Source organism: Aptenodytes patagonicus, chromosome 1 (genome assembly GCF_965638725.1).
Source record: "Aptenodytes patagonicus chromosome 1, bAptPat1.pri.cur, whole genome shotgun sequence".
Classification (NCBI taxonomy): domain Eukaryota; kingdom Metazoa; phylum Chordata; class Aves; order Sphenisciformes; family Spheniscidae; genus Aptenodytes; species Aptenodytes patagonicus.
The window spans coordinates 167981747-167993630 of record NC_134949.1 but is presented as its reverse complement, the minus strand read 5'-3'; positions in this window follow the sequence as shown (position 1 = coordinate 167993630).

The following is an 11884-nucleotide window of genomic DNA, read 5'->3' as shown; positions in this document are numbered from 1 at the left end:
GACCAGACATGACACCCCAGGAGACACGTTACCAAAGCAGAAGGGTTACTCATCCTGCCTGGCAGTCTGTGCTCTTATTTCTATGTCCCACTCTGCTGTTTGCCCTTTTCTCAACAGCACAACATATTTGACTGATGTTCAGCTTGTGACCTGCGTAGCCCTTCGATTCTTTACTGCGGTACTGCTGCCTAAGCAGATAGTCCAGATTTCTGCAGTTTTGATTATTTTCCTACAAACATAAATTTTGCATTTGACCTCATTGTATTGCATCCTGTTTTTTTCAGATCATTTCTCCAATTTCTGTAAATTGCTTTGAATCTAATGCTGTCCGCCAGCATGCCAGCAGTCCCCTCACTTGTCATCTGCATGCTTAAAGGGTATACTTTCTACTCCATTGCACAAATCACTAGTGAATATAATAAGGGTGAGCTCACTGCATAATGTGGACTTGGATGGAAAATTTTGTCATGCTAAACATCCTAGAGCTGGGCCTTGCACTTCTCTCCTAGAAACTCCCATTAGTATTATCTGTGCCTGGAGTAGCAGCTTAGCCACAGCTCACAGCAGCATCGGCTTTTGTGCAAAATCTGAGAAAAGAAGCAAAATATCAAGTTTTGTGTCTCTTGTGTCCCCTTCCCAGACCATTTCAGAAAGAAACCTGCTTCATCCCAAGAAAGGAGCTGGACAATGCTGGACCATCACGATGGACGATGCAGCAGCCCTCTCCATCCCACCATCACCGTCTCCCCCATTCTCTGTCTGGGACTGCTTGGCTAGCTGGGTAGCTAGCCTGGATGCTGCCTACTTGGTTTCTATCAACATTTTTGATAGATTCAAGACATTCACATGAAGAACTTTGATTCCATTGATTCAGCAGTTTGCAGGGGAAAAGCATCCTGTCAGAAATTTTTTCATTAGCTGAAATCAGCATGTCTGATTTCTTCCCAAATAAACTGGGTACAGAGAAGTCAGCCCTAATTCAGGGAGTGAATGGATCTCTCTTATCTCAGGCAGGGCAATTTTTCCTGATTCTCTTCCTTAGTGGTTGCTGTACACAGATAATCCTCAGCACTAACATGGCAGCAGCTGGATTGAGCTGAAGTCTCCAGGACAGCAAGGGTAAATTGCTGATCTCTTTGCTAAGTAGCAGTAAAGTATCGTGTTGCTTCTGGGTGCCAGGGTGGAAGACAATCATAGAATCATTTAGGTTAGAAAAGACCCTTAAGATCATTTAGTCCAACCCCAAACCTAACACTGCCAAGTCCACCACTAAACCATGTCCCTAAGCACCACATCTACATGTTTTTTAAATACCTCCAGGGATGGTGACTCAACCACATCCCTGGGCAGCCTCTTCCAATGCTTGACAACCCTTTCGGTGAAGAAATTTTTCCTAGTATCCAATCTAAACCTCTCCTGGCGCAACTTGAGGCCATTTCCTCTCGTCCTATCGCTAGTTACTTGGGAGAAGAGACCGACACCCACCTCGCTACAACCTCCTTTCAGGTAGTTGTAGAGAGCAATAAGGTCTCCCCTCAGCCTCCTTTTCTCCAGGCAAAACAACCCCAGTTCCTTCAGCTGCTTTTCATAACACTTGTTCTCTAGAGCCTTCACCAGCTTCATTGCCCTTCTTTACACATGCTCCGGCACCTCAACGTCCTTCTTGTAGTGAGGGGCCCAAAACTGAACACAGGATTCGAGGTGCGGCCTCACCAGTGCCGAGTACAGGGGCACCATCACTTCCCTACTCCTGCTGGCCACACTGTTTCTGATACAGGCCAGAATGCCATTGGCCTTCTTGGCCACCTGGGCACACTGCCGGCTCATGTTCAGCTGGCTGTCAACCAGCACCCCCAGGTCCTTTTCCGACAGGCAGCTTTCCAGCCACTCTTCCCCAAGCCTGTAGCGCTGCATGGGGTTGTTGTGGCCCAAGTGCAGGACCCGGCACTTGGCCTTGTTGAACCTCATACAGTTGGCCTGGGCCCATTGATCCAGCCTGTCCAGGTCCCTCTGCAGAGCCTTCCTACCCTCGAGCAGATCAATACTCCTGCCCAACTCAGTGTCGTCTCCAAACTTACTGAGGGTGCACTCGATCCCCTCGTTCAGACCACTGATAAAGATGTTAAACAGAACTGGCCCCAATACTGAGCCCTGGGGAACACCACTTGTGACCAGCTGCCAACTGGATTGAACTCCATTCACCACAACTCTCTGGGCCCGGCCATCCAGCCAATTTTTTACCCAGAGAAGGGTACGCCCATCCAATCCATGGGCAGCCAGTTTCTCTAGGAGAATGCTGTGGGAAATGGTGTCAAAGGCCTTACTGAAGTCCAGGTAAACAACATCCACAGCCTTTCCCTCATCCACTAAGCGGGTCACCTGGTCATAGAAGGAGATCAGGTTGGTCAAGCAGGACCTGCCTTTCATAAACCCATGCTGACTGGGCCTGATCACCTGGTTGTCCTGTACGTGCCGTGTGATGGCACTCAAGATGATCTGCTCCATAAGCTTCCTGGGCACCGAGGTCAGGCTGACAGGCCTGTAGTTCCCTGGATCCTCCTTCTGGCCCTTCTCGTAGATGGGCATCACATTTGCTAACCTCCAGTCAACTGGGACCTCCCCAGTTAGCCAGGACTGCTGATAAAGGATTGAAAGTGGCTTGGTGAGCTCTTCCACCAGCTCCCTCAGTACCCTTGGGTGGATCTCATCCGGCCCCATAGACTTGTGTGTGTCTAAGCGGTGTAGCAGGTCACTAACCATTTCCCCTTGGATTATGGGGGCTTCATTCTGCTCCCCGTCCCTGTCTTCCAGCTCAGGGACTGGGTACCCTAAGAACAACTGGTCTTACTATTAAAGGCTGAGGCAAAGAAGGCATTAAGTACCTCAGCCTTTTCCTCATCCTTTGTCACTATGTTTCCCCCCGCATCCAATAAAGGATGGAGATTCTCCTTAGCCCTCCTTTTGTTGCTAATGTATTTATAGAAACATTTTTTATTGTCTTTTACGGCAGTAGCCAGATTAAGATCTAGTTGGGCTTTGGCCCTTCTAATTTTCGCCCTGCAAAACCTCATGACATCCTTGTAGTCCTCCTGAGTTGCCTGCCCCTTCTTCCAAAGGTCATAAACTCTCTTTTTTTTCCTGAGTTCCAGCCAAAGCTCTCTGTTCAGCCAGGCTGGTCGTCTTCCCCACCGGCTCGTCTTTCAGCACATGGGGACAGCCTGCTCTTGCGCCTTTAAGATTTCCTCCTTGAAGAATGTCCAGCCGTCCTGGACTGCTTTGCCCTTCAGGACTGTCTCCCAAGGGACTCTGTCAATCAGTCTCCTAAACAGGCCAAAGTCTGCCCTATGAAAGTCCAAGGTAGCAGTTCTGCTGACACCCCTCCTTACTTCTCCAAGAATTGAAAACGCTATCAATAAATTTTCTACCAGAGAGGGCTGTGCAAGCAATAGAAAGAGGGGTTCAGCAGTGATATTGTTTATTCTTTCTTTGAAGACCTGGTTCGGAAGCTGCTCAGTGTGGTGTTTCACCCTTCAGTATCTGTCACTCATCTGCCTGGGAGCAGAAACTTTTAGGGTGGAAACTTGTGTTGATGAGATGATGCATTTCACCCCAGAAAGACAGCAACAAGGAGGACTTACTGTACAACTGAAGCCAGGTGTGTGCTTTAAGCTTTGTTAAACCAATGGAACAGCCTTCAATTTCTCCAAAGGCCTCTAAAGTGAATAGATAAGAGGGTCCCAGAATAAAGGTCATCTCTCTATATTTCAGTATCTTTAATTCATGCAAGAAAAGGAAATTTTGTACAAAATTTAACATCAACTGCCCCCCTGAGGCAACTACTTGGTGAAAGAGCACAGCTGCCGAGATCCATCTGTTCCTTACAAAATCCAGCTTCTTGACTCCCTGCAAGAGAGTTTTTCTACTTTTCACCTGCTGTCACAGACTTTTGTGTAACAATAACTCTTTCTTCAATAAAATATTACTTTTTTTTCAGAGTGATGAAGACAGGAGATTTTTGCATGAGATCTACATCACTTGAAGTGGTTCTCCCAGTTATCACGGCAAGGACAGGTGGTAGAGGTATTGATAACCATAGGGTAGAGAAATGTGATCTCTTGAAATAGTCTAGTAGACACCAAATGCAGCCCTGCACCAAATTCCAGATATGTCTCCTTAGCCCATGCCAGCATCCAGCAGAGCTATCATTCACACCTTACAGTACAAACCAGATAGAGAATATATAATTTAACCTCATTTGGCATGGCTGTATTTCAGGATTAATGCTTCTTCCTTTGCTACCAATATTGCGCTGTGAAAATCTCTTTGCAATGGATTCACTTGCCTTAATGCAGTGAAAACACATGCTGCTGCTTGAAGGGCTCCTCTCTTTGGCTCATTAGGGCCGCAACTGTTACCCTTCTCCGGGCACACCTCCTGTTTAGCCTTTGATGTGACAACTGTGGAGACTACTGCCTGTAGTGCCACATCTCATCCAGTTTCATCAGCTCACTTTGGAGAGACAGTCATTGCTACCCACAAGACTATGTGGAACCAGCAGATGGGACCCATCCGGAACAGAGGGGCAACATCTCCTTTCAAAAACCCACAGCTATTTTAGGGGGGAGACGAGATAGCACAGCGCTTGTGCTAGCAAACATTGCCATACCTGTCTTCCAAAGTGCAGTTAATTCAGCCTTTAATTATCCTAGCTGTGGGAGGTGTCCCAGCTGCAGGAACACCTCTGAGAGCTCCGCTTCTCTGATGGGCCTTCTTTGGTTCTTACCTCTGTCAGCATGAACAAGTTACATTTAAGAAGATGGAATCAAATTCTTGCTTAGCATTCAAAAATGGCATTTAGCTTGCATAGGTGGTGCTTCTGGGTCTTAGGCCATCTTTGTATATCTGGGACTAAATTAGAAAATAAACTCTGAATTGCTTTGGCTTCCCTAGCATTGGGCTTGTTGAATCAGTGTGAAAGCCTGCTTTGGAGAAGTAGGATGTATGGTGAGAAAACCTTTTCCCAGTGCCCTTATCTGCAATGCAGGGAGCTCCCTGAGACAGTCAGGCTCACCTGGAGAAGGATCTGCTCTTTCAGGGAGAGCAAGAAGAGGAAGACCTGTTGATGCCTACAGCCATACTTTCCACTCCTGCAGCAAGGTTCAGAGAAACCTGTCTGCATTTCAGCAGAGAAATGCGTGATGAGAAAACGCAAGCCATTACTTCCTGTAATAGTAGAGTGGTCAATAATAAAAGAGCGAGATAAATCCACAGTTTGATGTTTCTGGCTAGGCAGTCGGGAGGGAGTGAATTCACTGTTGCCCCGAAGTGGATAAACTCTAATTCCCTATATTTATCCTTTCTAACTGTTTGATATACTTAATTGGCTCCTGTCACTGTTTGCAAGATAACATCCATAGGGGCAAGATCAGCTGTATTTGATTTATGATTTACATGTTTATAACCACATAGCCACTCTAGCTGTATTTGATTTAAAAGTATGAACCACAGATTGTGTTTCTTTAGAGAAAGTTGGAACAATGCTCCCACCTTGCTCTCGCAGATGGTATGAACATCATTTTGTTCTTCCTTTTCCTACTCTCTGCTGCTTCTCCAGCCCAGACCTCCTTTTCCAAATCAGACAGTTTTCCCGCATACATAGGCTTGTCCAGAGTGATCCTTTTTATGGAAGAGTTTTGTCTACCCTCTAGTGGGAATTTGAATTATAGCACCCGCAGAGCCCAGCTGCCGGAGTGCGGGAGGCTGGAGCCCCTCGGGCACAGCCTGGAACTACTGCAGGACCGGTCTTCATGGTGTTTCCAGCAAGCACGATGCTCCGTTGCTGTCCTTCCCCTCCCTCAGTGAGATTCAGGTTTGCATTTTGGGAAAAAAGGATGGGGGCTATGTTAGCTAGGGTTTTTTTCCCGGTAGAGGGACAGATTTAAATTTTCACTTGTGGTTTTCAACAAAATATTTAGCTCTGATAACTAAGTATAGCTGTATTAATCATGTTGAATAGAAGTGAGGATGGAAATTTAGAAGATGTATGAAAAATCTGCATCTTAACTCCATTTTCCCTTCTGCCAGTAGAAGAAAAGTGCTGACATCCATATCTGAAGGCAGAACATGGGCTGCTGGATCTGAACTAGGGTGTGCTGGGAAGGGGCTGGCCCCAGCTCTGAGGCGTGTTAGCTGAACCCGTGTGCTCTCCCAGCATCGGCATACGTACGTGGTGAGCAGTGGTACCCTGCCCCTTGGGTGAAGGCAGCTCACTAGTTATGGAACCTATTTCTGACCTTTGCACCCCATGGAGAACAACATCCCGACCTGTGGTGCGATGCACACATTTCAGCCTGAAATGTTTCCCTGTATGCTGCTAATATTTCGTGCTAACCTGCAAATTAACAAATACTTGATACAAACCTGTAAATGGGATGAATACAGCTAATTATTGGCTCTTGGCTGAAATCACACGCAGTGGTAGCCAAATAACTTTGGTGATAAAGAGCTGGTCCCCCAAAACCTTCTCCGAAGGAAAACAGAAGTGCTTCTTCCACAGATGCAGAGTACAACATTGGGGATGAACCAGGGCCCAAGTAGTGCAGACACTGCTCTAACTCAGCTTTTATTACTGAATTGCCACAACTGAGCAATCAAGACTCCCTTGAAAATCTTACTCTAAGCCTAAAATGCACTTTGTAAAAGCTCTGGGCTGGGAACTGATCTCTTCCCTGCTTGGCTGCTAATTTGCTTTGTGACCAGAGGCAAGTCACTTAACTCCACTGTGCCTTAGTTTCATCACCTGTAAAATAGGGGCGATATATAAATACCTCAGAGCAGCTTACTAGCAGAAAGGTAAATGTGAGGAAACTCCTGTAGGCAGGTGCTGCTGCCTTGTCTGTTAAGATAACTTCCCGTTGATAAAAAGCATCATGAAGCAAAGGGAAAAGAGAATTTTCAAAAAGATTTATTGCTTGAAATTGTTGCACGGTGCATTTGTATGCCACTGTCTGCTAGGTCTTCTTCATTATTGCGGAGGCCATAAGTGATTGGGCCAGCCTGGCTCACTCAGTGGAAAATTGCCCCTTTGGGATCATTTGGGGCTGGAAATAAATCCACCCATAACGCTTCCCCGCTTTGTGCCAAGTCACCTCCTTTTTGCCCAGCTTAACAGACCTGTAACAAAAGCAGAGCAGGAGGCTTGACCTTGGATGGCCTTTGAGGCACCACCAGAGAAGGGGTTTTCTAGCCCTGTCAGCTGCAGGTCCAGGGCATCACTTTGCACAGTGACTGGCACCATGAAAGTCCTTGAAAACTGGAGGAGAGATGTGAGAATATCACAGGGTGCTCTTGCGGTAATACCAAAATACCTTGTCACAGATCCACCAACAAAACACAGATTCTGCCAGACGCACGGGAATTGTCTTGAAAGCGCCCTGGGATGCAGCCAACTAGCTCGTGCTGATCAGGGGCAAACAGGAACGACAAAGATTTTAGCAGAACCATTAGAAGGGACAGAATGCATTTCCTAATCATTTTTCCAAAAAGCTGATGGGTCTTGAGCAACAGGCTGGATGCGGTGAAGGGAGAGGGAAGGACTGAGTAATCTGCTATCAGGTTTGCGAGCTTGGGTAGCAGGGAGCATGCTGGAAATACAACCGTATTTAATGAAAACACGTGAAGGAAGATGTCTCCAGGAACTATACCTTCTACCCTGCTTTATGAGGATTCAGTATGGCATTGTCTGTCTGTGCACAAAGTTGTATTTCTTTCTTCTTTGCCTTATCTTCTTTCAGTACTTTACATAGTAAAAGGAAATCCATAAAGTAATTTGGAAAAACACATCTTTCCCTTTTTTTAAAAAAACAGAAGCTCAGAACTTTGTTTTCATTGTAAGAGTGGAGAGCATCACCGGTACTACAGCTTCCACGCAACTGCCTCTCTTTTGGTTTAGAAATGAGTGATATCAACTATTTTGGGGAGCAAAGAAACAGAGGAGAGATCTTAGAAGATAAAATAACTTTTAATTCACATGCCTTTTAAGGTTCTAGCAACGATGAATTGAACATACTCTGCATTACACTTGCCTGCAGCAGCCCCAAAAAATCATGTTCCCTCTGTGTGTTTTAAAAAATTGGCATTTAGGCTTTTAACTTTACTTCAGAAAGACACTCAACCCAGTGTTTAACGACTTTACTTTTTCTCTTTCTTGGCCCCAGAGTCCAGCTCTGACTAAAAGCAGGAATGTATTTCTTTCTCCTGCCTTAGAAGGCGCCTGACTTGCTCTGCTCTGCACTGCAGCATCCAGCAGGCTCAGGCACCGAGTCAGCAAAACACCTTAGTCAAAAGTACTGCTCTTTTCCAGTACTATTCAGAAAACAGGCCTTGAAATACACTTTCTTTAGGGTAAACTTTTTTTTCCCTTCCAGACTTAATTGTGTGGCCTTTACATTGAAGCTGCATCAGCTGGCACTGCTGAATGCCTCTACTTTCACAAAATGCAAGAGAGCTGTGAGGGAACAGGCAAAGTATTTCCCTTTACATCTCTTCTCCTTTTCTGCTGGCAGGGAAAGGCAAATACAGTTTGGGGCTGGTAGGAGTTGAATAGCGATGTGTTCGTTTGTTGTTTGCTGCTTTAAAGTTATACTTTAAACCTGCATTTTCAGAGTAGAAAATATTGACAGATGGAAGCAGTCATTCAACATTTATTCTGATCGCTTAGCCTTATCAGCAAAATGACATCTATCTGAGGTCTAAATGACTCAGTGGTGAGGCTGGCACTACCCTCCGCTTCATGTGGTGGATCACTACCATACAGTTACACTGTACAGATAATGCAGCAGCATCCTGACGGCGTATACCATTACATCGGGATAAAATTGCAGCCTTATCTCACATCAATATCCAACACAGACCTTGTAAACTGTTCTCAAACTATTTCAGCCTTTCTCTCTACTAGCTGTTTACTAAGCTATTCATTTTGATGCTACATGCAGTCTGCTTCACACTCTTCTTGGGTGTTCAGTATGACACAGAATTGCTTGAAAGGCAGCTAGATGCAGCCAGATTAGGACAGATTTTGTGAATTTTTTTTCATGCAGAATATTACAGTCAGTATTTTTGCTCTCTGGGAGGTTTGAGTACGAGGAGGGCCTTTTGCTTTCACTTCTTATGGGGACACATGATTTGGGGAGGAAAGGAAAACAATTGCTGATTGCCTTTCCTGACAATTAAGGGTAGAAAATAGCTCTGCTGCTATCTGTGACAGTACATGAGTCACTGTGAAGAATAAGGTTCGACATGTCTACAAAACCATTCGGCAATTCCAAAATTTCACCTCTAGTATCATCAGGGTTGACATTCCCCTGAGAGGTGTGAACCCCGTTTACCTTGCAAAGTTATTCTCTTGGTCCCTCTGTGGTCCCAGGCAGAGCGCAGCTTGCTGGTATGTACTTGAGTTGACATGACTGCCTTTGCAAACAAACCTACTAGAGACTTTTGACAGAAGCCTGGTTACTGGAGCATAACTATGCTGTGAATTAGCCTGCAATAGTGTAGCAATTCATGTAGCTGTGTTGTCACACTGTATGTACAGAGCTTGGAAAGTGTCTCCTGTTTACTGCAATTGAAGCACTTCTCCTTGTTTCAGCAGTAAACTTAACAGCTGCTAAAAATAGAAGCTATCGAGATGTCACCCTTCACAGTGAGCAAAAGGAATGTGTCGCAGGAGATAATGATCTCTCAGTCCTGCAGAGCACCTGAGCAGTTCTGGAATACTTTAAAAATGACTGCATTATGGTTGAGCTTTTTCCCTTTTCCAGATCCAGCCATGCTACTGGAAGATGTGACTGCCCTCCTCCTGGAGGTTCTTGCCCCACCAGCGAACTACGGCTCCCAGGAGCATTCCCTAGTCTACTTCCGCACTTTAAAATCAGCTAGTTTAGCCCAAACTAAATGAAGAGAGGTGGTGGATGAGCAGGTGAGATAGGAAGAAGGCAACCAAACAACAGCTATGTTAAGGAAAGAAAGGAGTAGGCAAAAAGGTAGCCCCTCTCCAAGTCACTGAAACTGTGGGACTGTCACTCTTGCTGTCAGAGATGGAAAGCCTTGAACACTTCCATTTCACACTTTTTACCTTCAGCTGCTCCATTTTATATTGTATGTGTAGTTGTATTTTAAGCGCTCCTGTTTGTGTGTGATAAGCTCGGCTTGGACTTGAGAAGGAAGAGCTTCTGAGAACAAGAATTAAAAATGCTCTGAGAGAGGAAAAAATGTAATTTTTAATCCACTCCTTCAGATGTGTATTTGGAAGTGGTAGACACATCTTCTGCTTTCACTTATGTGGAAGAGGAAGAGAATTTATGCAGTTCATTTGTACTTTTTGCCCGTGTTGGAGAGCTGGGATGTTATGAATCTAGGTCAGAAAATATTTTTTTCACGTAAATCGTCTTCTGTACTTGTGTAACTTGTGGATTTGAATCAAACATGTGTATGTGAAACCAGGTAGCTTGACCATGAATGATCACCATCTAGTGGCAACCCGTAAAATTCAGACTTTGACAACAATACAGAAAAGGACAATCTAAAATAGAAAACAGGTCAAAAGGCCGGTGGCACTGCTTCGAAAAGGTGTATCTGATGCCTGAGCCTTTACCAAAGAAAGTATTTTAAATATCCACAGGGGATGTTAAAACACTATGGTGTCATCGTTTGTCTTTCGTAGGTGCAGTACCCACGCAGTGCTGCCTGTGTGCAGGCTGCCTGCAGGGCACGGTGCTAACCATGGTGGGTGCCTGGGCTTTACCAGCAGCGTGCTGTCTGCCGCCATCCAGCCACCTGCCCCAGGCTCCCCAGAGCCACGGCAGCGCAGCGGGATGGGCTCTGGCACCGGGGATGCTCCCGGACACCACTTGTTTCCCTAGCACCAATGTTGCTGGCAATGCATGCCTAATGGCAGAGCCTCATGGCCAAAAGGGACCTCCAGAGGTCAGGCAGGCTTGTGTCCCTCTTGCTAAGCACCTGGCTAGCCTGCTCCTAGGGACAACCAGCGGTGGAGACTCCGCCTGTCCCTTCCAGTGCTTCATCACCCATCCTGAGAGAAGGTCCATCCTGATATCCACCCTTGAGGGGTTTTAAGACCGTTTGGTTTTCTGTCCGGTTCCTTCCCCTTTGGTCGTTTCTCTGCCATGCTCCTCTCATCTATGTCTTCCTTGAAGGGCAGCATGGTGCTTCAGTTGAGAGGGTAACAAGGCTGCAAAGGGTGTAAGGGCTGCTACACAAATCTCGCACATTATATTCTTATTCATATACCTCAGCGTGGCATCTGCCCTTTTTGTCACAGCAGACACCGTCAGCCCACTGAAACTGTCGGCTCCTGTCCAGCCTGTGATTCACAGTAAGCACAGATCTTTCTCAGCTGAACTGATACCTAAATATTTTTTTTTCCTCCTTTTGTGTTTGCACAGTTCATTATTTCTACTTAAACATAGTACTTTGCACCTGTCACTGTCTAATAGCATCCTGTGCATTTTCCGACCATAGTTGCAATTTGTCAATGTAATTTTGTCCTCTCAGCTTCATGTCATCTGCAAATATAATAACCAGACTTTATTTTATCATGCATTTTAGTGAAAACACTAAATATCCCTAAAACCAGGACAGACTGGTCAAATCCCCACTCAGTGGCTCCCGCTACTCTGATAGTGAATCACTAGTATCTCCACTCCAAGCGCAGCTCTGTAACCAGCAAAAATAGTTTCCTCCAGACTGTTTCCTTAGCTTACACACAAGAGTGTCATCTCAGACAAAACTCCTTCTGGAGTCAAGATAGGTGACATCTTCTTCTTTTCCTTCATGTATGAGCCTGTTAATTTGTTGTAGTAGGAAA